The sequence below is a fragment of the Mustela putorius genome, unplaced genomic scaffold (genome assembly GCF_011764305.1).
Source record: "Mustela putorius furo isolate JIRA1106 unplaced genomic scaffold, ASM1176430v1.1 tig00000145_pilon_pilon_pilon, whole genome shotgun sequence".
NCBI classification, from domain to species: Eukaryota; Metazoa; Chordata; class Mammalia; order Carnivora; family Mustelidae; genus Mustela; species Mustela putorius.
Window position 1 is genome coordinate 48725664 of NW_025421294.1, and position 23920 is coordinate 48749583.

The following is a 23920-nucleotide window of genomic DNA, read 5'->3' on the forward strand; positions in this document are numbered from 1 at the left end:
TTCTTCATAGAGAAAGGATGTGATGAGTCTTCAAGCACCCTGGGGATAAAGGCACTCCTCCCCTAGGATATCCCCTAGGGATACTGGAGCGACACGGAGCCTTATGTTTAAGGTAGTGATATTGGGGTGGGGATCTCCCTATAGCACCTGATTAGCTCTATTCGTTAGTGAGAAGGTAGAGTTTTCTGTCTATTTTTGTTTCATGTACTTTGAAGTGTTTTTTAAAAAAAGATTTTATTTATTCATTTGAGAAAGAGAGAGAGAGACTGAAAGAGAGAAGGAGCAGGAGTAGGTACAGAGGGAGGGGGAGAAGAAGACTCCCCATTGAGCAGGAAGCCCGACATTGGGCTCCGTCCTGAGACTCCAGGATCATAGCCAAAGGCAGATCCTTAATGAACTGAGCCACCCAGACACCTCTATTTTGAAGTTTCTAAATAAACATTTATATATTTAAAATTATCATGTCTTCTTGATGGCTTGACCCTTCATCACTTTGAAATGCACCTACTCACCTCTGGCATTGCTTTTTTGATTCAAAATATGTTTTTCCTTGTTTTTCATTTGTTACATAATTTTGAATTATATCCTGGATATTGTAAATGCTACATTGTGAAGACTCTGGATTCTGTTATGTTCCTTGGGTGTAGATATTTCTGCTTCAGGTGTCAATTAACTTAGTTAAACTCAAATGGCAAATTCTTGCCTATGATCTTGGGTTCAGTTTTAGCCACAAGATGCTAGGTATCTGCTTCTTCGATGCACAGGCAGGGGTTAGCCAGATACCTGGGCAGAGTTCTCACACAGAATTTGGGGGCAGCCCTTCCCTGGCCCTTTATTTTCTATCTTTTCTTTCTTCACTGTTGACCAGTTGTTCTTGCCTAGTCTCTGTCCTGTAGTTTTTCAGACTAAAAAGATGGTGGAATTTTAGCTGCTTCTCAGTACACCACTACTGTGGTCTCAGCTAAAGCTGTCAATGGAAACTCTCTTTGTGCTGGCCCATTCTTCCAAGGTTTGATCTTCCTCCAAAATATGCCTGCTTTTGTTTCTCCTACTGATAGTTGTTTTTACTGTGTTCTCCAGAGTTTAGAATTGTCATTTGCAAGATAGTGCTAGAAGTTTAATTTGCCATACTGGAAATGGAATTCTGAATGTATTAACTTTTTTCCTTGGTTCTTAGATTTTTTTTTTAATCTGAGTACAGTTGACACACAATGTCATATTCATTTCAGGTGTACAACATAGTGATTCCATTCTCTATATGTCTGTGCTCACCACAAGTGTGGCTCCCATCTGTCACCATACAACTCTATGACAATACCATTCACTATGGTATTCCTGATGCTGTGCCTTTTATCCTTGTGACTTATTCATTCCATAACTGGAATCCTATATTAACTCTTTGTGCATATATCTCAAACTGTGTGAAGGAATTGAAAACTCCTGGATTTATGAGGTCATCAACTTAATGGCATATAGTGCAGACATTAGAAACAATGAAAACTGAGTTGCAACAAAAATAGTATTTATGATTAGTGAAATTTACATGATATAAAATCATATCTCTATTGTGATTACAGCTGTGTAATAATTTGTGAATACATATCAAAAATAATTGAAAGGAAAAGCATTTCTTTTGTATGTACAATTAATTTCAGTGCTATTAGAAATAATTTATGGAAAGAAAAATAAGATCAAAACACTATACTGCATTCTGAACAGAGTATCAGAGGAAAGGGAGATGAAACAAAATCTGATTCTAGACAGTGGACAATTGTTACTGGGCTGAGGCTTCCAGGAGAGGGGTGGAGAAGTAGAAACCACATGCACCTTAGGGTTTAGAATGCATCTTCTTTTCTCTGAGGGCCAAGTCCTTGCTCTTATGGGAAATGTAACTTCCTGCTTTATAGACAAGTGGCTCAGAGTGACTCTAAAAGTTGAAACTTCAAACTGGTCCTACAAAACATGGTGATATGTTTAAGGAAGAGAATCAGAAACATATGGATTAAATTTTGCCTAAAATGACAGAGATTTTAGTAGACAGAGAAGAACATTCTCAAGGGAACAAGCATGTTTTAGCATTCCTTACCCAAATCCCAAACATTTGAGAGATGCTTTTGAGTATTTTCTTAAAAACAAAAACAAGACAAAATAAAACAAACCATCCTGACTCTCAGAACTTGAAAAGCAAGCTGAATTATTTATTATGTCTTTTCCATAGCTTGTCCTCAACCACTGTTTCTATGTAACAGAGGATTTTCCTGGTATAATACTGGCACAGTGGAAGTCCAGGGAAAAAATATAACCTGTATCAAAGATATGTCTTTACTGTTTATCACCTCTGGGAACTCGAGGAGGCTGTTTTAGCGGTAAGAGCTTTAGTCTCCTCATCTGTGAAACAGGCTTTTATGCCTTCTTTTCTGAGTTGTAGATGTCTCTGTACAAAATAAGATCAAAACACTATACGACATTCTTTTTTGCATGTGTTTTCTGAGTTTCAATGTCTCTATATAAAATTTCTGGCCATACTTAGCACTTGTAAGGCCCTGGCAAATGTTATTATGATATTGTTAAATAAATCTTCCCTATGAAATATAGGGTTTTTCTTATTCCCTTAACATACAGGAATAGCTTTTTTTCTAGCTAAATTATGATTTATTGTTTGCCTTAGAAGAAAAGAGAAGCTGAGGATTGGGCTAGAGAATTGATAAATATGCTATTTTTATGTCATCAGAACTAAGTTCACATTCTGCCTCTACTAGTTATTGATTATTGACTTAGTTGAGAAATTTAACTTCTTTCATCTGTAAAATGGGAGCAGCAGCACTTGCCTCTTGGCATTGCGTTGATAAAATTGGTCATGAATGTCAACTGATAGCCATACCACCTGAATGTAGTAATTGCTCAAAAAATGGTTACTATCATCATTATCAACATCATCAGTGTTCTATTAGATGATAAATAGTCTTTCCTTTCCTTACTCTTCCCTACCTTAAATATCCCAATCTTCTTAATCACCAAAAATGACATCTAAAATGAAACACTCCATACAAATGTATAGATACTTGACTTCTTCCTTCTCTTCTTCTGTCAACTCTTCCTACTATTACTCTTCAAATATTTCATGCCTAACTTGAAGCCTGGGTTTCTTGGGCCCTGATTCTACAGAAGTACAGATGACCCTAAGTATAAATTTACCTTCTGTAACACCTTGAGAAGTCTGCTGGAAGTTGTCATAGCATGTAAGTGCTAGATGGCACCTTGGAGGGAATCTTTGGTAGATATATATTGATCAACTGCTTTGTGCTCAATGCTGTGCTAAACACAGGGACCCAAAAGGAAAATGTGTAAGATAGAGTCCTTGACTTCAGGGAGTTCACAACTCAAATGGGATACTCAAACGGGATATATCAACTTTCCACCAAGAGTAGTATCTTTGGCAGGGGATGTTAATTGTCTTGGCCTGGGAACTAAAGGGGAGGAAGACCTACTGATGCTTCACATAAACTCTCTCAGTCGTGCTTGTAACATCCTATAACACGTGCACTTTATTATCTCCAGTTAGCAGATGAAGAAACCAAAACCCAGAGAGGTTATATAACCTCCTCTACTAAAAACTCCCAGTGAACTGACTGTGTGATTATGCTGAAAGTCAGACCCAGACAGAAATGATCCTTCTAGTTCAGAGAAAGCACACACACAGTACAAGATTTTCCACCTCACCCATCTGTAAAATGGGTTAGTAGCTACTAACAAGCAAGGAGCAAAGGAGAGAAAGTGAGATCCTCTTCAGGAAATATATTTTTTATGGTTGGAATACTATAAAAATGTTACAGCTCATGCTGAATTTTCATCTGTACACCCCATCCTCTTCCTGTGACAGCTTCCCTAAATCAAGGTGGCTTCTGAAAGAGTGCTCTGAATATACTAAAATATCACCCCGCTTCACATAATAAAACACCATCTAGTCTGCATGCAAATCTTCTTCCAACGATGTTACAGTGACAAAAATCAACAAGTTTCTTGTCAGAACATCTTGGTCATTAAAAATACATTAATAGCTCATTACTCAAAATACTGTACTAATTCTGCTCATTTCCTACTGAAACTTATTAAATACTAAGAGCCTAATCAACCCAAAGTAGTGTTCAGCGGCCACAAAGAGTATGCTCCATTAAAGGAAAAAAAAGGAATTATGACCAAAATGGTTATTGTAATACATTGTATTTATCTGTCACTGAGCTCCTCTAATGGTTGAAAGGCTTTGTATTTCACAGGGAAAAGGGTTTAAGGCACAATGTGTTCAAAAGAAAAATTTAAGGTAGGGATGTGTGTGTGTGTGTGTGTGTGTGTGGCAAACAATAAGGTCTTAAGGGCCTTTAGAATTTTTCAAAGAAGAGAGATTGCTAAAAGTGCTTCTGCAAAGACTTTCTTTTTCCTGTCCCCCTGCTCCCCACTATTTTAACATTTACAAAGCTAAGTGATCAGAGCAAGGGAGCCACCTTGCAACCAGAGTTCCCCACTCCTCATATGAGCAGTTTGAACTTGGACATTTTTAACACTTTATTTAGCCTCCAAGCTTGGCTATCAGGTTTTAGACGTCATTCTCTGGGTCTTTGTGAAATAATACTGAGATAATTTGTCATACCTTGCATGGGTTGTACTAAGGCTAGGTGGAATACAGGCCCATTATAGACATGCAGTGAAGGATGGTGCTACCGTTCCTGCTCCCCCTGGATGAATGGCAAGGGTTGTATGTTATTCAACTTTGCATCCTCAGCACTAGCACCAAGCTTGGCACATGGTCGACTTTCCAGATAGGTTTGCTGCAGGTTTGCTGTATTTTCCATAGAAAATACTCCAAAATCCCCTAAGCATTGTAACATCTTGTTCTCTGTTGGTACCCAATAAATGTTTGGTTTCAAACATTCAATAAGAATGTGTTGAAGGGCGCCTGGGTGGCTCAGTGGGTTAAGCCTCTGCCTCCGGTTCAGGTCTTGATCCCAGAGTCCTGGGATCGAGCCCCACATCGGGCTCTCTGCTCAGCAGGGAACCTGCTTCCCTTCCTCTCTCTCTCTGCCTGCCTCTCTGCCTACTTGTGATCTCCCTCTATCTAATAAATAAATTAAAATCTTAAAAAAGAATGTGTTGATTATTGATTATATACTGAGTAAGCTCATCATCTCATGGAGCTTTAAATTGATTTAGACAAATAAGGTCTATACATATGAAATGATGGGAGAACATTGCCTGTGGTGGATCTCTATTTCTCTTTTCTGTCCAACATCCACAACTACTTTTTCTGGCAACACATACTGGTTTTTCCTGCTGGATTGGCCATGCCACACTCCATGTTTTCTGGCACTCTGCAGAAAAAAATGTTAAAGAATCCAACAGTACCGTCATCTCTGCCAAGTGGCCATGTAGGGCCTCTCAGAGTCATGTGACCCAAACCTGACCAATCAGGGCATCGCATTCCTGTGGCTACAGGACTGGTTCAGAGATGAGCAAAATGTCCTTAAAAGCCTGTCAAAAATGTGCTCTCTGAACTGAACCCTTACAGAAGTTACAGATGACTCTGATCAGCCCAAAGTGTATATTATCAGCAGACTATACCAGAAGACAACAGGCTGTGGGATGTTCAGAGTCTTTAGCTTCTTGAAAAGCCCCAGTTTCCATAGAAAATACTCTTGGGTTGCTGATGATGGAACTGGGCCTCTTGGTATAAGGTCCTGACAGTTTTCAGAAAGCTCCCAGTGAGACATCATACTATAACCTTGCAGTGTCATGGTTGCAAAACCTGACATTAGCAAGTCTCATCAATTTCTTATTTCACCGCTAACACCAGCGTGTCTCATTGTCCACAAGTCATATGATAATCATTGAGTGTCACTATGCTGGTGCCACAACCATCTAATGAAGACACTTATTTCTGGGGTCCAGGAGGAGGTGAACACAGTAGGCCAAAAGGCATGTGCCCAATCAGACCCAGTGAGACTCCCATGTGGCAATTCTGTGGACCTGCTGGGAAAGAGAGACTCCACTTCCTGCTGGTGCTGTTAAGAAGACAAGATTCAACATGGAGCTGCTGGCAGCCATCACAGCATCCTAAGGCAGAGATCTTGAGAAAGGAGCCCATGTGGAGGAGGAGAGAGATGCAGGAATTATGCTCAGTCCTGATGCTATTATCTGAGCCTCAGGATACCTGGAGTGAGATTTACCCCTACACTTTTCAGTTTTGCCATGAACAAATTGTTCTTTTTTGGTTTTGCCTAAGACAGTTTAAATTGTAATGAGCTACAGCACAAATAAATGCGTTACTCAGGTTACCAATGGGGTGATTTCAAAGAACAAAGAAGTGATTTCCAGAATAACTGGGTTACCTCCTTGGAACACATGGAATAGAGGAAAATTATTTGAAAATTTGGGTTAGTAAGAAAAAAGAGGGAGGATTCTATAGGCTATAAAAACATGAAAGAGGGAAGTAAAAAAGGGAATATGGAAACAGGCTGGTGTGACAGGAAGGGCACTGGCCAAAGGGTCAGGGTTCTAGTCCTTACTTTTTGCAACTAACCATGTGGTCTGAGAAAAAGCACCTTCCGTCTTTGGCACTCAGTCTCCCCTAGGTCACTGCACGGAACTGGATTCCTAGGTCTTTAACATCTTCTGGTTCTCTACTGTCCATGGGTTTATGAAATCTCAGAAAGCGGCTCAGTCGGTATATTTAAACATCTTCGCAGAGTTACTTACATGCAGATTTGAACTTGGACATTCATCCAGGGGGAGCAGGAACGGTAGCACCATCCTTCACTGAGTGTCTGTAATGGGCCTGTATTCCACCTGCATTAATCTTAAGCCTTAGCACAACCCATGCAAGGTATGACAAATTATCTCAGATTCTCTCTGGTCTTCCCTCTTTGCCTCCCACCCCCACTACTTATCCACTTGCCAAAGAGCAATCTCTTTCCCTCCTCTCTTGAATGAAATGGAAATGGACAAGCCACATTCACTGAAAAGCCATGACTTGAGCGTTGAAAGCACTTGATTGTGCCCAGAGAAGGCTCTGAGCGAGGGTGATGAAAGCAGTGTGAAGAGGCCGCCTAGTTAATTGTGCTTCTGTGGGGATTAAAGCATGAGCGAAGAACTTGGTGGAACTTTGCTCTTTCTGATCCATCTCCCTTGACCCTCTTCCTTTTCTGTGGAAAAGACTTTGGCATCCAGGTCTAAATTAAGATCCAAGCTGTGTTGTATACAAATTAGACACAGAAGGAGCAGTCTATAGCATTTGCTGAAGTTGCACCATGTTTCCCTCAAGGAAACATTCTCATGTCCATAACCCATTGAAGACCTACGCCAGTTCTCACCTGGGCACACATTATTGGTTGGAGTATGTCTTAAGGTAAAACTGTTGCAGAGAGATGTGCAGGAATCATTAGAAATCTTCAGGCTGGATTTGAACAGAGGGCTTACTCAGGCTTGTATCCCCAAATTCTAAGTCCCTAAGTAACTATCAAACATTACTATGCTAATTTGTTTCCTGTCTGTCACCACCTTGAAGGCAGGCAGTTCATCTGATTTTATCACTTAATACCTGAGGCTGGCATAGAAAAATTGATCCATAATTCCCACTGAATGAGCAAATGCACAAATGTTAATAAAGGATTGATATGAGTTCTTTTACTTAATCAGAAACATAAATAGTTGTCTATCAGAGGTTTTGATCAGAGAAAATCAAGAATACCACATAGAGCTGATAGAATTCTAGTACAAGACAAAGATACTTGACATTGTATATACCTTCACTGCAGATAAATGTGCAGTATTTATCTAACTTTAGGAGATACTGAAAATACCTCATGGTCCTATGGGTTCAGAAAACCAGGCTTGGGCATCTTTGACTTCTCTTACCCCTTTCATTTTTCATGTAATGTATAGAAAAAGATTTGTGTTCTTAGCACATGTCTGGGATTCCCATATAGAGAAACCCTGGCATTACTGAGACGATGTATAGTTGGGTACATATGCCTGGCCATGAATGCTGGCCAACGGGAAGTATTTAGAGGAAGGACCAGAACTACTGATAGACGTTTTGGGGGTCCTTTGGGAAAGAGAGAGAAGAGTTGAGGGAGTTTATCTGATGGGGTAGAGTGAGGGTGAGGCTGAACTCTGTGCCATAATTCCTCCTGTGACCTCTGAAACTGTTAAACCCACTCAACCCATGGGATCCTAGCAGCATTTTTTTTTTTTTTTTTTTGGATGCATAGGTTCTGAGTTTCTCATCTGGGAATGTTGATGTGGGACAGACAGGGACAGTGCTTACAGATCCAAAGTCAGAGATGTCCAGGATAAGGCATGCCCTTGAGGACTGGAAGACATTATGGCCTGTCTCAGGCAGTAGTAGATAGGGGAATGTTTGAGTCAAGGTTATTTAGATGTCTGTGGGCTCGGGGACAGCGTTGGGTGACACTAGGGTTGCATGTAGATGAGGAAGCTAAGACAACAAGATGTTGGTAAAAACAAACAAAACAAGCAGAACCTAACACAACAACAACAACAAAAGATTCTGGTTCTACAACTAAACACCCTGTAACTGAAGTTGAGTCCCAGCTGTCATACCACTTCCATGGCCCCAAGCATGTCAAAAGCCTTCTGAGTTGCCATTTCCTCAGGCCCTAGCTCAGGAGGTGGTGAGGGTGACAGGAAGGGAGATTTGTCAGCTCTTAGCACAAACAGCTTCACAAGTAGTTTGCATTATTCCAAAACACAAGGGATTTGCCTGAAACATCCAGACCCAGGAGTGCTGAAGCAAGGGCTGGACCCTGGCCCTCCTGCCGAGAGTCTCGTTGGCTGCCCTTTTCCCAGATTCTAAAACTCCAGTCCTACTCTCAAGGTAACAACACAGATGGGAGCACTGGCTTTATGCTTTCGGAAGGCCCAGCTGTTGCTTGATAGAAAACATCCTGCCCCACGTGGTTTTATAAAAGCCAGGACATCACAACTATTGTAAATAATAAGGGTGAATTATGACTTCCTTTGTATTTATTAGGACAACACTGTAAATGGGAAATTGTTGTGGTGTTCTTGGGGGAGAGAAAGAATCTCATTCCATGGGAATCCCATTGTATTCCCCCATCAGGGCTCTGTTCGCTGAGGAGAAATGACATTTATCACCGGATGTCTAACATGACATTTATAGTCTCATGGAAGCTGTTTGCAGTGTTGATGGGTTGCTGACTAGAGTCATCTGAAGTCTGAGCTTCAATGAGGCCACGAAACTGGGAGGGAGTCTGGCTGGCAGGGCAGCCCGGCTGCCTGTGCTCCCGGAGGATCTCATTTTTCTGTGTGGATATAGGAGGACTGTTCCCCAACTCAGGGCCTCAGGGCCTTTCTTCATTAAAGCAAAAAGTTTAAAGGTTTGGCTTAGACAAATTTTAAGGGCCCTTCCAGCTGTAGTATTACATTATTCTAATAACTTGCAGCCAGTTTCATCACTGGTCAAGAGGGAAGTCATTCCTCTGCTGACATTTGCTTTGCGTGTTCTTTGCATCGGCTCTGCATTCGTCTGCGGGCGTGCGGCCGGCCCCAGAGGGCAGCTTTCTGTCTTCCCAGTGAGAGTCCAGGCCATTGAGCTCTGTTCACACCTTCACATTGTCAACTTTATCTTCTCATCCACCATCCTTCTCCTCACCCTGTGCTCTGCCCCTGGGCTCTGCCTGGCCTGTGCAGGGGAATTCACCTGGTCTTCTTGGACCTGAAAAAGGCTGAAAATAAGTGCTGGACTCCGGATATGCAAAATTCTGGATGGTCTAGATGGCATCCTCTTTCTCCAGGGAAAACTTTGTGTTCTTTTGAGTAGCAGTTATAGGAGGAACAGAACGTGCCTATCCAACCAGGGACAGAGAAGGGAGTAAATGAGGGTTAGCCTATTTCCAGTTTGTTCTCACCCTCCATCTTCACTGGGAGCCTGGAGTTTTTACTGGGGTCCCTCATCCTTATGTCAATGAACACCACTCCTGTCTCTCCAACTCCATGAGAGCTAGTTTTTTAGCTTCTGACCACTGCCTTCTGCTTGGTTTCTTGGCTTGTCACTCCCACTCAGCTTAGGGTACTGCAAATTCCTTCAGGTACAAAGTAGAGTGAAATATCAGGCTCCTTCCTCTAGGAGTTCCTTCCCTTTGGAATCTTGTGCCATTACTTCTGGCTGCCTTGGCTCTTCTCAGATGCTGTCAAGTAGACTCTTTTCTGGTCTTTGAATTTAATCCAGGTTTTATAGTTATTTTTAATTAAAATTAATAGAAGGGTTTTGCGGCATCTGGGTGGCTCAGTGCGTTGGGCCTCTGCCTTCAGCTCAGGTCGTGGTCTCGGGGTCCTAGGATGGAGCCCCTCATCGAGCTCTATGCTCAGTGGAGGGGCTTGCTTCTCCCCTTCTCTCTGCCTGCTTGTGATCTCTCTCTCTGTCAAATAAATAAATAAAATCTTTAAAAATTAATAAAAAATAATAGAAGGGTTTCATAAATCAAGCTACCCCACCATTCAGAAGCAGAAATTCTATAATGGGTTAATTTTAACCATAAGCTTCAGGGGGCAACTGGCTGGGTGCTCTGGTAGAAGAGCCTCAGAATCATCCAGGACCTGGCTGGAATGTCAATGCTGACTCTCATTAATTCGTTCAAGAAGTATTTATCGAGTGCTGGCAATATTCCAGGTACTGTGTGCTCGGCTCCTGGGGATACAACAGGTGAATGAAATACAAGGTCTCTATTCTTAAAAAGTCCCCTTGGGAAGTATGTACCTTAAATAATACACAGATACAAATTATAGTAAGATTTTTTTTTTAAGGATTTTATTTATTTGTTTGTGAGAAAGAGCACAATCACAAGCAGAAGGAGCATCAGTCAGGCAGAGGGAACAGCAGGCAGAGGCAGAGGGAGAAGCCTCCTTGCTGAGCAAGGAGCCTGATGCAGGACTTTGATCCCAGGACCCTGGCAGATGCTTAACCGACTGAGCCACCCAGGCATTCGTCTAGCAAGATCTTTGAAGAAAAAGAACATGGTGCCTAGTCAGAGAATGACAAGGCAGAAATAATCTAGAGGAGGGTGATGGTCAGGGAAGGCGTCACTGAGGAATCACTTAGGTTGTGAGTGGAAGGCTATGTTGAAGTTTTCAGGATGGAAAACATGGGTGGTGGGTGGGTTGGTGGGGAAGCATGCCAAGCATAAGCATGTGCAAAGATTATGAGATAATCTAGGGCTTGATGAACTTGAATAATTAAAAGTAAGGTGAATCTGCATGGCACACAGAGATTAATGATGAAATGAGGCAGGATTGGGATGGACCAAAATTGCTGGCCTAGGAAAATGTTTAGGTTTTTTCCCAAGAGGGCTGGGGAGCCATTGCAAGGCTCCTAAGCAGGGGAGTGATGAGATCTGATTTCTTTGGTAAAGATTTCATTATGAGGAAAATGGCATTGGGTTGGGCTAGGCACGAGTTGGGGAAACCCGATGTAAGGGGATTATTGTGATCCAGCTGAGAGATGAAGGTGGCTTGCACGGTAGCAGTGGCAATGGAGATGGGAAGAGGTAATGACTTAGAAATATTAAGGGAAAAGCATCTTTAGGGCTTGGTGCTGGATATATGGGAGAGTAAGGGAGAGTGAAGAACCAATAGTGACCCTTGGGTTTCCGGCTTGAACAGTGAGTGGCACGGCAGGATCCACAATCACTATATTAATTGGCTAAGGCTCCTGCAACCATGTAGCACAAACTAGTGGTTTAAACAACAGAACTTTATTATGTCACAGCTCTAGAGGCTAGAAGTCCAAGATCAAGGTGTCCGCAGGGTTGGTTCCTTCCGGGGCTGTGAGGCAGAAACTGTTCCATGCCTTTGCCCTGACTTCTGGTAGTTGATTGGCAATGGTTTAGCGTCCTTGGCTTGTAGCTACTTCACCCAGTCTCTGCCCTCATCTCTACACACTGTTCTCCCTCTGAGCATGCCTCTATGTCCAAATGTCCCCTTTTTATAAGGATACCAGTCATATTGGAGTAGGGCCCACTCTAGTGACCTCATCTTACTTACCTAATTACATTCCCAGTGACTCTGTTTCCAAATAAGGTCACATTCTAGGGTCCAGGGAATTAGGGCTTTAACAGTTTTTTGGGGGGTGGGGCCACCATTTAATCCAAACATAGCATTTCTGTACCTCAGTTTTTTCACCTGCAAACTGGGAGGGACAAGAGTACTTACCTCAGAGAGCTGTTATGAGAAATAAACAGGAAGATCTATTCAGTGTGTCAAGAATAGTATTGGGCACATAATGGAATTCAGGAATTGTTAGTCTCTTTTTTGCCCTGTTGCCTAACCCACAGAGAATGGAGCACTTTAGATCAAGAGGGAGGATAGGATAGAAGAATCTATTAGACAGTTGTCCCACACCACTTGGCGGTCCACAATGTCTCCAAGATCATGCCCTGTTGGTGACTGCCTCTAATGTAGGCCTCACCTCCATGGTGAGGCCAGCCCCAAGGTTGGAGAGGTGCTTGAGACTATGTGGCCTGGGTCAGGGAAACAGCACTAGCCCAGGGATTAGACCTCTGAGTGCTAATGATTGGATGAGGAACCCCGGGCCAAGCACCTGCCTCCTCAGTCTGAGCTTTCCATTCAAAATATGGTCACTGTTTATTTGTTGGCTGAACACATGTTAATGAATAAATTACAGAGCACTTACTGTGTGCCAAGCCTGTGTTATATGGCTTGAATCCACACTCTAATTTAATTCTCTCAACAGCCCCATGAGATTTCATGGGTGGGGAGTCTGGGCGTAAGAAAGGTTCAATCACTGTCAGAGGCTACACAGTAAGTGGTGGGATTGATACTTCCCATCTGTCCTCCCTCACCATCTGGTTCTAATCCCAGATGTCCTCTGACTTCCCTGTTCTCTGGCTTCAATACTCCAACACTCCACACAGCCCCACTGTCCTGCTCTTCTTCACGCTCTGGGGCTCCATGGACCAGGTTGGTCTCTGGCACAGCTCTATCCCTTGATGTGAGGGAGCCAGTGTGGAGGACTTCCAAATCCCCAGAGCTGCTGGAGAGGGCCACGACCCATGCAAGGAGCAATTACAAACTACAACAAGAGGTGCACGAGTCAGAAATTCCATCCCTTTAAATATTTTGATTCGTTTGCCACATATTTGAGGTCTAATCTGTACTTAGGTCTCCGTCTTTCAGAAAAGGGTTTCAGAAAGGATGGGAGAAGTGGATTCTGAAGACGGAAGCTTCTCTTTTCCGGACAATTAGCTTGGATTGTTTACTGCAGGCTGATTTCATCCCTCCATAATTTCAGGGCCCCTTCCCCTTGTTGTTCCTGATAACATTCATATGTTTTCAGCTGCTGATATCTGGGCAGTTCCTGGATAGGGAGGAGTGGTGTGGTAGCCCCGAGGCAGCGACCAGGCAGTGCCATTCGAATATTAGAACCTGGAAGTTGTTTGGATGGGTCCGTAGTATGGGGCAGGGCTTTAATGAATGTATGCTGCTCACTGGGCCTCTTCTCACTGTGGAAGGAGGAAAAGGAACGAAGGACAGCGTGGAAAGAGGTAAAGCTTTCTCCATCTCTCCTCCTCCTTTAAAAATACATTTTATTAAAAAAATATATATTTTATGAAAAATGTTTTATTTATTTATTTATTTATTTGGAAGACTTTATTTGACGAAGAGAGAGGAAGAGAGAGCAGAAGCAGGGGGAATGGCAGAGGGAGGAGGAGGAACAGACTCCTCGTTGAGCAAGGAGCGGGAGACAGGGCTCCATCTCAAGACCCCTGAGTCGAAGGCAAACGCTTGTTGGACTGAGCCTGTCAGGGGCCCCTTTAAAATATGTTTTGATGAAAACACTTTCTCATCCTCAAATCCAGTAAGAAGGATGTAGATTTTTTCATCAGAAACCGCCCTGGTATCAGGACTTGGTTGCTTGGGGTGCACAGAGCCTCGCGCAGGGCCAGGGAAGGGCTGTTGCGACACCGGAACTCGCGGCTTCCGCTGCCGGAAGTCCCTGCGGCAACTTCCGGGGCTTGACTGTTGCCGGAAGCTCCACCGCTTTCAGTTTTGCATTCCCCGGAGGGAGGTTGTTGTGAGCTTGAGTATGTGCTTTTTCTTATTCAAGTGTCTTCATGGTGTCTTTCCCGCACTCTGGACGTCTTGTACTTTTTATTCTGGTAATAGTGTGCAGTTTATGAAGGGGCCGTGGCTCTGCGTCATAGTTTTCATGGTCTGCAGGCGAAGGCGGAAACACTTTCTCTGGGATTCTAGACCCAGAAAATGAGGGAGGAATCCAATCTGTACACACGAGGGACTCCACACCTTTTGTCACGGAGAGTCGTCCTCCGGCAGGCCTCAGAGTGCGAGCTCACCGCCGTGAGGGTAGCGGCGGTTCCCGTGAGAGACCACCGCGGGGAAACCGAGCAGAGGAAGGACCCTGCCTTTTTAATATTAACAATAATAAAGGTCTTCTGAGAGTTGGCTTTGTCAAAATCTCCAAGGATGAGGCTCCGTGAAGTGACATCACAGGTCCCCACTGAGTCATTTGGTAAACAGCAGACCTGGCATGCACTTCCAAGTCGTGTACAGCTAGAGCTCAGAAACACATGACCACCCTATCTACAAGCCTAGGTTCACAGAGTGAAGTCATCTGAGGTCGCAGAACAGCCGATGGGCATTTTAGGAAAACAGCCATGATCCTGCCTTTAACAAAAAGAATCATACTCTGAACCTCAACCGTTTATCTAAGGCGTAGGATGAACCATCACTGGTCTTACAGAATGCTCAAGTGCATGATCTCATTTCTTAAAATGTTCTTAGGGAAGTGGAGACTATTACCGTTTCCGTTTCATAGTTTGGAGAAACTGAGGCTCAGAAATAAGAAATAGCATGCTTGTGCAGGTTGCTAGTAAATGGTACAGCTAGGGATCAAAGCTGCATTTTATTTCATTTGCATTATTCCACTCTCAACATCAATGCCTTGGAAATTTTATCAGCTGGAGATTTAAGTTGAAGGCATTTTCATGAATCTAAAGGTAACATTCTTATTAGTAAGCATTTGTAGTTTTCTGCTTTGTAGTAATATATTCCAAGGACTGAGTTGTTCCTTATGTCTTACATCCATGCGGCCCTGATGATCAGACAGAGCTTTTGGCTCACTCTAATTCTCTTCCTTTTGGGGCTCAGACCACAGCATTGTGTCCTCAGATGGTGTGAGAAGGCTGGGGCCCTGGGATCTTCACATTTTTAAATTATTCCCACCTCTCCCTCTGTCTGTGACTCCCTCCCATTTCACTTTTCACTCACACTCTCTGTCCCCCAAACTCTTGCTTCCATTCTGGCACCCCCCTCACTCTGTAAATAATCTTTAGTGATACATTACAAAGAAGCATATGATCCCTTAAAACCATGGTCAGATTATTTCATTCCTGCCCCGCAGGGGGTCTCCCATTCCACTCCAAAAGAGCCAAGTAATACAGAAAAGAAAAAAAAAAATAACAACACCGTGGAGAAAAGTAATAGCACAATAATTTCCTGATACACACGGCAAAACATGTGCTTAACAAAAGCAGCAGAGTGGGGGATTCTGGGTAAAGGAATTTTCTGGACACCTTAGGATTGATCTTTTTACAATGTCCATGTCTCCTTTCCTGCTTCTGGAAGAGTAGTATAGTAGGCATAGTGAGTCTTTGCTGATTCACACAGTCCTGACGTCATTATTCTGGGTAGCCATGAGCTTCCACAGCTCCTCAGGCATACCCACACCTAAGATTTACTTCCCCTAGTGAGAGGAGAGATATCTACAGAGTTTTGTCTTCTCACTTCATTCCTGACACCTAGAGATTTTCTTTCTTGATTTCAACAGCATACTTTGTTAAAAACTAAAAATATTTAGGCTGACATTTCCAATACGGAGCAAGCAGGCCTTCTTGTCTCACTGCCATCCTGAGAGAGAGTTGACTCTGTGTCTCCAGGATCGAGCACTTAGCCATCAGGGTATTAATAAAGGTGGAGACTCCTCTTCTTCTACAAGATTTGTCTAATGGCCCACTTCACCGAGGTGTGCGGGAAGGAAAAGTAAGGTACTTAGTAAGTTCACTCATTTAAATCTTAAAAAGACTTGAAATGTAGGCATTTCTTATCCACGTGTTAGAGCCTGGGGAAATGGAGGTTCTTTAGTTGCCCACGGTCAGCGAAGAAGTGGCCAAGAAATGATTTGAGCTAAGGATTCCCAGCCTTCAGGGTGGCAGGTCTTCCCACTAACACCCACTAGCTGGGGTGCAGTCCAAATCTGTAAAACTCATCCTTCCCAGTTTGGAACACTCCTTCCTTCAGGCGGTGGTCTTGAGCAAGGGCAGGTTGTTGGATTCATGGCAAATGTGCATTTCTGGAGGCCTCCTGGGAAGGTCTTATAGCACCAACACTGCCATGGACCAGCCCAATCTATGGTATCCCTACCTTGGGCTCTTCTACTTGCCCACCTCCCTCCTTTCCTTGAATAAATTCAGTCTGAGAGAGCAATTTCCTTGTAATCTCTGATGTGAGCTCATTCCCCAAACCCGCAGCGCCTGGTTATGCAGCTTGGCCAAATGTGGTAACATTTCTAAACTTCATTTACCTGTCTGTATATAAGGACTCATAATTCTTCACATTAATATACAATGTCCCAAGTACATTCTTATTCCCATGGTTGTATTTTTTTCTCCAGGAATTTGAATTAGTAATTGTTTTTAAAAGCTCAAAGTTCTTGAGCACTTATATGCCAGGAAGGAAATCTGTGTATACTCATGCTCTAGTTTAGCTTCACCACACCCCTGTGGAGTAGGGATTTCATTGCTTCCATTTTAAGGACTAAGAAATTGAGATTAAGTAACTCATCCAAAGCCATATACCCACATAGGAAAGGAGATCTTCTGAATTAAGAGTTGAAATACACAACTTTTGTCTTCTAGGGTTTATTAGATTATAAAGTGTTCTTCCCGTTTTTTCACACGTCAAGAGATAAGCTTAAACTCACACATCAGCAGAATAAGGATTAGAACCAGCCTAAGGCTTGACTTTATGGATGGGGTATTTTGGGCACACTCATGCAGTCTTTCTTTGCTCAAATTCACAAGGATGGAGAGGCTCAAAACATGATCTATTGTGTTCATGAAACAAATCATATTTGGATGAAGCCTTTGAGTAAAGCCCCTTCTTCACCAAGGTCTGGAGGCTGTTTGAGGCCTTTCCTCAAACATTCTTCCCACCCACCACTCCCCTCCCTGTGCACTACTAAGTGAGTTTGCTGGCTCTGTGTCCATGCCCAGGCCAGGGATTTATAGCCGGGGCTGACCTCATACCGTGGGGGCCCTCCCACAGCCTCCAGAGCCTTGACTGTGGCCTGAGGCCCTAACGACCCTGCTCTCCCAAGACGCATTGCTCTCTGCCGGCAAGATGCCAGCTCTGGGTGGGGTGGACTAAGGCTGGGGCAGGAGAGGAACCAATAAAGAAACAGCTTAGTTCTGTGCCCTGACCTTGGCACAGAAAGACATTCGGGGGAGTCTGAGTCCCTGTGACTGGCCCCAGAAGCTTTCAGGGATTTGAGATTCCTGACTTGGCCCCGAATGACTCCTTGCAGGATCTGCTTGTGTCTCCATTGCCAGAAAGTCCAAAGATGACCTCCCTGCCCAAGTCCAAAGATGACCTCCTTGGATGTTCACACTGGGGCCCTCCACAGAGGGACATGTCCTCCTGGCGGCCAGCATCCCTCAAGGAAGTCAAGTGAGTCTGGAAGGGCAACTTGGGGTAAATAACACCAAACTCCCCAGAGTTGTTTCTATTTATGCTTCAACTTTTCTCCTCTCTCCTTCCTTCAACTCCTTAATCTCTTTTCTCTTCTGTCCCATCAAAGAACAGGTTCATTATGGATTTAAATACCAATTCTACCTGTAATCAGCTGTGTGGCTGTCAGAAACCTACTTAACCCCTCCACATCTTGGGCTTTTTATTTTTTTTTAAACCTATAATATAGGAATGATAAAAATCTTTGCAGTTTCTAAGAATCGGAAATAGAGTGTGCTAAATGCCAAATATTTGACAAATGGCAATAATCATAATTTAGTATAGCTACTCTGAGGCCTGGTTGGGAAACTAGCTCAAGGATTTTACTTTATCTACAAGGACACCTACCAGGCGTGTCATTACAGGTCAAGATTTTTAGGAACAAGCGTTTAATCAGGGCTCAAAAGCTCTTAAGAAGAAAAATATAGGTATTACAGCATATGTCACTTTTCAAGTGTGAAGAGCTCTCTGTTACTCTGGGTCTCCCTAGGTCCCCGGATACACATGTTCCTTGATCTGTCACTGGACAAGATCCACACCTCACAGGCCACTCCCCACTGAGGCTCTTCAGTCGTGAAGAGAGACAAGAAATGAATTATAAGTTCATCACCCAAGCTCAAGAGAGAGCAAGAAACCCAGCACGATGCTGGACAGGCACAGAATTCCTGTCAGCAGAAGACTTTACTGGCTGAGGAAGCTGACCGTGGGGACATGCTGGAGGCATCCTAGCTCCACGGGTGCCGTCTTGAGGCAGGCTGGTGTCAACAGTTCCTTCTGAGCATTTCACTGTCCCAGATTAGGGTCTGTCCCACATTACACCAAGCCTTGTGCTCACTCACCAGCTGGTTCTCTATGTGTCGCACACTAGGCCCAGATGACCAGATCCTAAATCTGGGCGGTCAGAAGGCTAGTTCTCCAAACTGGGAGACTTTATGAGGTCAGGGCTGGATCCGCTAAAGGATCCAAGGCGGGAGGCAACAAATAGAGGACATGTTAAATCGACGTTCAAGGCTAATTACTTGAGATTGAGAATGGGGGAGTGGAGATTCAAAACAGGGTGAGTGAGAAAGCAAGCTTCTTATCTGAAACTGAAATCCTTCCCCCGAAGACACACACACACGTGGAATTCATTCCTCCAGCAGGGAGCCACAGACTGGCTGTCTACCAGGACCCTGCCCAACCACCGTGTGACGGTGACCAAATCCAGGCTGCGCTTTGCAAGGGGCTGATAGAATTTCCTCTCTAATAAATATTCCTGCCAAAGTTAGTTTTTGAGCCATGGTTCATAAATATACAGTATTCCAGCAAAAAAGTACAGAACGTCCTCCTGGGGTTGACAAGCAAATAGTTTCATAAATAACCCTCTTGACACGTGCAAGATGTTAACATTTTTGAGGTTTTGGGCAGGGGCAGCTGTGGATTTAATTGCTCGACTCAGTCTGGAGCTGTGATGGACTTGGACGTTACCTCTTGGGGGCCCATGGAAATGTTTTTCTTGGCTTGAGCGAGCTTGCATTGCTTGTCGGCGCTGAGGACAAAGGCCTCTCCTCAGGAGGTTCTGGGCCAGGGCTGAGGGCTGCCCAGGTGAGTCTGACTAGAATAACATGCACAGGGATGGGCACTAGAGCATCAGATAAAAGGCATTTCCTTATACAAGCGAAGGGCTGAGTTGAGCCACAATATTGACTGCATTAGAGGCTCTGAGTGCCCAGCGCAGGCCAGGCTGACATGGAAGGGGGAGAACATTCCAAAGAAGGCTCTGATTCTAATAGCATTTTTTTTTTCTTTTAAATCCAGAGAATTTGGGGCCGATTCTAGTGTGGGCCAGATCAAGTACTGAGTCTAGGGAGATATTCAGATCAGAAGCATGACTGGATCTTTAAGTAGTTAGTGAGACAGAATGAAGTTTGTTGAAAATGGGTTTCATCCTGACCCCATCACATAGCTAGGATTCCCACCCCTGAAGTCCACTGCGGTCTAACCTATTCATAAACAGTGTTATTCAGGTTGAATGAATGAGGACATTACACTCCTGAGCATCTCAATAATCATTTGTATGGTGCCTTCAAGTTTTCTAGGTCCTTCCACATCCATGACTGCCACCAATCCCCAGAGCAGCGCCTGTGAGATAAAAACAGAGCAGGCATGGTCATTCCTATTGCACAGATGGGAACGCAGAGAGGGAGGGAATTGCCTGGGGACCTCAGAGACTAAACGACAGAACGAGGATTCACATGTGGGCCCTTGGCCTCGTGGAGCTATGTGCATGAATGGTTTGTTTTATCAGGCAAGGCTAGGCAAGCAGAGAGCAGGAGCAAGGGGAAATGAGCTCTAGAACGGGAAGATTTTGATGGTGGGCGATGAAAGGCAGGCTCCGAGCGCATGGGGGACTCTGTTCTAATGAGATGCCTAAGACAGGCGTCTGGAGGATAAGCAGCCCCACCAGCAACCCCACGCTCCCTCTCTGTGGCTGGAGCCAGTGGCAGACACAACATCACCGTAATATTTTGAGGTGTGAGAAGGGCTCTTGCAGGTCTCGATTACAGTGTATCGACAGAGTGCTGGGCAGCCTGATTCTGAAGATGGTTCTGAATTCACCTGTGAAGACAAGGGCTTTTTAAATTCTAAAAGACAGGCTAAGAAATCTCTGCATCCTCTCAATTACTAGATATATTATATTTCTGTGCTTTGACTATAAGGGCTCCATCAGATTGCTGTGGGTGTGAAGATAAAGGTAACAGGAAGACTTGCTGTCTCCCGACAGCTGAGCTGGGCTCTGGTACCCGAGCTAAGCACTTGATCTCTGTGCCCATTGGTCATGGGGGCTGAACTTGGGGAGGTGGGCAGGGGGCACCAACAGGAAGCGAGTTTCGTTTGCCTTCCAGCTGCTGTGCTGCCTGCTGACTGTTCTACAGACCCCACACCAGTCCCTTGGTGGCATCTTGGACAGACCTAGCTTCTGTTTTCTCTTCAGGTTAGTTTATGAAAACAAGTACTGCTCTGATCATTCAGACTCAACTCAGGTATTAAATGGCCCTCTCGAGGCTATACTAAACCTTCAGTGTCCCCTCTCTTTCAGAATGCCTGCACCCCCCAACTTAGGCTAGAAGGATCTGCAGTGGGGGTGGGGGGCAGTCTCTTCTTTCACTTGTACTTGACGTTCTTTCCTGTCCCTGTGGCTGGCTGGCTTCTTTAGAGTCAGGGCAGGGGTATTAAGGGCAAAGGGACCCCCTTCCAGGACGAAATTGGTCACCAGTGCCCTCTTTGGCAGGTGTGCCTTCAGTGGATCTCACGAGCAGACTTGCAAATTCCTAGAGGCCCAGACTGAACACTCAGGCTGACCTCTTATGACATTCTTAGCTCTTGCTGTTTGCCTAATAGCATCTTTCTACTGGGTACCTCCCATGGGGGCTTAGGCCATGCTGGATTCTGCAGCATCCCCATGGCCTGTAGGAAACTCATGTGTTCTTGCCTTGCCAGACGAATGGGCAGGCTTTTCCCTACCAGGTCCTTTCTTCTAGCCCTAGTGTGACATGTGGCTTTACCCACCCGCTTGTCTTTTTATAATGACCAGCCTCAGTAGTCATGGATGCCACCAAAGTCACGTCATCCTGTCCCAGCAGTCCTCCTGCTTTCTTGGCCTTAGTCGGATGATAGCAGTGGATCCTGGGGGCTCACTCTGATCTGACCCCAAAATGCATGTCCTTAACAGAAGACATGAAGACAGCGAGAAAGCCATTGGCCAAAAAGTCTGCAGACATAGCAAAAGACAGAAGTGGGAAGAACAAATTTTCAAATATGTGTCCTGTCTGTATTTGTTTTCTTTCAAATGACTGTCATTTGTTACCCTAAAAACCATATCCCAAAGCCTTGATTTCAATTGTCTGTCTGTGATGGTGGGGCTAAAGCTGTTCAGTTAATTTGCATCTCGTGAAAACTCAATCACGCTGGCCTTAACTGACAAGCACAAACGGCTCTGGCAGAGGTGAGGGAGCCAAGTGCAAATAACAATGCCATTAGAGTTGACAAGAGCAGCATGATTAAGGAACGAGTGAACCAGAGTTCCCTGTGTGATGTCAGCTCCCTCACCAATCTCCTGCATGGAGTCGAATGAATAATTACGCTCTACCTGCAAACAAAGATTTTTCCCTCTCCAAGTGCATTCACACTGGAGACATTTTTTACATGTCCCCTGTAATCAGGCAGTTGGAGCCAGGACTGCACGATTGGCCCATTTTTATGTAAGAAAACTGAGACCTGGGAATCTTGAAGTTCCCTGGAAGGTGAAAGGCAGCGTAAGGACTGAAGAGCCCGTCTCCTCCCTCTGAGTCCTTTGCTCAAGTGAGACTCTTCAACTGTACATTCAAAGAGGCCTCCAGGAAAGCAGATGTCCCTGGTGGCCCACAGCACTGAGCTCCTGCTGGGCTGCTTCTGTAAGCACAGGGGAGAGCCCTTTCCGCCTGCCTGAGTCTTACTTTTGTTGACTCTCCTTGTCTGCGCTCTCATGGTCTGTATTCAATTCTATGTATTTTTTTTTTCCTTATTTAGGAGAAAGCAAAAGACAAATCAAGGGGCTGAAACCACAGGGACAAACCTGACCTTGTCCTATTTATCTCTAGTTGCACAACCTCCTGCATTCGCTTCCCCTCTGTCCACAGGGAAATGGAGAGGAACAATAATTTCAGTAGTAACTCTTCTTTGTTGAGCACAGACTGTGTAGGAGGTGGGATGCTAGGATTTTTACGTGCCTTCTTTTCCCCTTATTCCCTCCAACTGTTGGAGAAAGAGAAGTTCAGGTCCACAGCATCGTCCCTAAAACCCTTGAGACCAGGTGTGTGACAGAATGCATGGGAGGTAATACAGTTTACCTGCTGTATATTCTTCAGCCCGCCCAACACGGTTTGTAGCGACATCTTGTCCTCAAACATATACATATTTCTGCAATGAAAAGAGAAACAGTCACAAGAGATGGGTAACATAAAGGCCATACATAGCCTCATGTCCTGATAGATCTGGTTTTGTTGCCATGTCAATGTGTGCCAAGCTTGGTGAGGAGACTTCTGAGTTCTTTGGCTTGTAGAATCACAGCTGGATGTGGTATGTGTACTACTATGCTCGCTTTACAGGCATAGATACAGAAGTTCAGAGAGTTTCCATGACTTGTCCAAAGCACAGGGCTGCTGAGTAGCAGAGCTCAGATATACACCCAGGCCTCCGACTGTGGCACCTGCTCCACCAACCACAAACCCTCTGTGATACGTTTGTCCCTGGAGCAATCAGAGAGGATATCTTCATTAACAGGCAGCTGTAACTTTCATTCACGGAGGGCAGGGGCAACAGAACCTTTGGGATCTCTCCATCCAGTCTTGAGACTTCATATAGGCCCTGTCTTTCTTAGCGAGGATTTAGAGCAGACAGATAACACAGATGAGAAACCCCCTCTATGTGGTGTAGCCTGTGAGGTTTGGGGGGTTGTTTGTTACCCTGGCATAACCTAGCTTATCCTGGCTGACTCTCTGACTCATCTCCCTTTGCTCAGGAGGGACTGATTTACACTGCAGGAATGCCAGCCAGCAGCTCTGTGGGTGGGAAAAATGTACCTGCTTTTATGTACCCAAGCTAATAGCCTCTTTCTCTCAACTGCTTGTGAGAGTTTGTCTCTTTCTCCTGCTTTCTTTTGCAGTGCCAAATTTATTTCTGATTTGTTTTCCTTGTTGAACCTCTACAACTCCTTATTTTCCAAGGCTATTTTTAGTGGCTCTATTCTACCCTGAAGGAAATAGTTCACATCTTGGTGCCCAGGGCTTTTTTAGCTCCTTTTAATGGGAGAGGATAGCACATATCAACAATTCTTTTAGCCACCAAGTCATTTCCCCAAGAGGCTCAGAGAAGAACAAAATGTCTCCATCGGATGAGTTTTGGATGCTTGTCTCCAACCTCCTCAATGTGCATGATCCTTCCTGGTGTGAACAAGACTTCAACTTTCCACTGCTTCCTTCCTTCCTTCTGGAAGTTAAAACCTGTATTCCTTAAACCTGGTGATTTTCCAGGCCTGTTAGGTCAGTCT

At 44.3% G+C, this 23920-nt stretch overlaps 2 long non-coding RNA genes across 2 annotated transcripts in view; one reads left to right on the top strand and one right to left on the bottom strand.

Annotated features, from left to right (window-relative positions):
- Positions 1-19660, top strand: LOC106003690. Its single transcript, XR_001176338.2, has 3 exons — positions 1-112; positions 17651-17793; positions 18344-19660. It is a non-coding gene; the product is annotated as an uncharacterized LOC106003690 (long non-coding RNA).
- LOC106003681 overlaps positions 19620-23920 on the bottom strand; it is a 10511-nt gene continuing 6210 nt past the window's right edge. Inside the window, exons 2-4 of the long non-coding RNA XR_006605421.1 lie at positions 21403-22791; positions 20352-20451; positions 19620-19974 (exon numbers count right to left, since the gene is read on the bottom strand). This is a non-coding gene — a long non-coding RNA (uncharacterized LOC106003681). The remainder of the gene's footprint in view (positions 19975-20351; positions 20452-21402; positions 22792-23920) is intronic.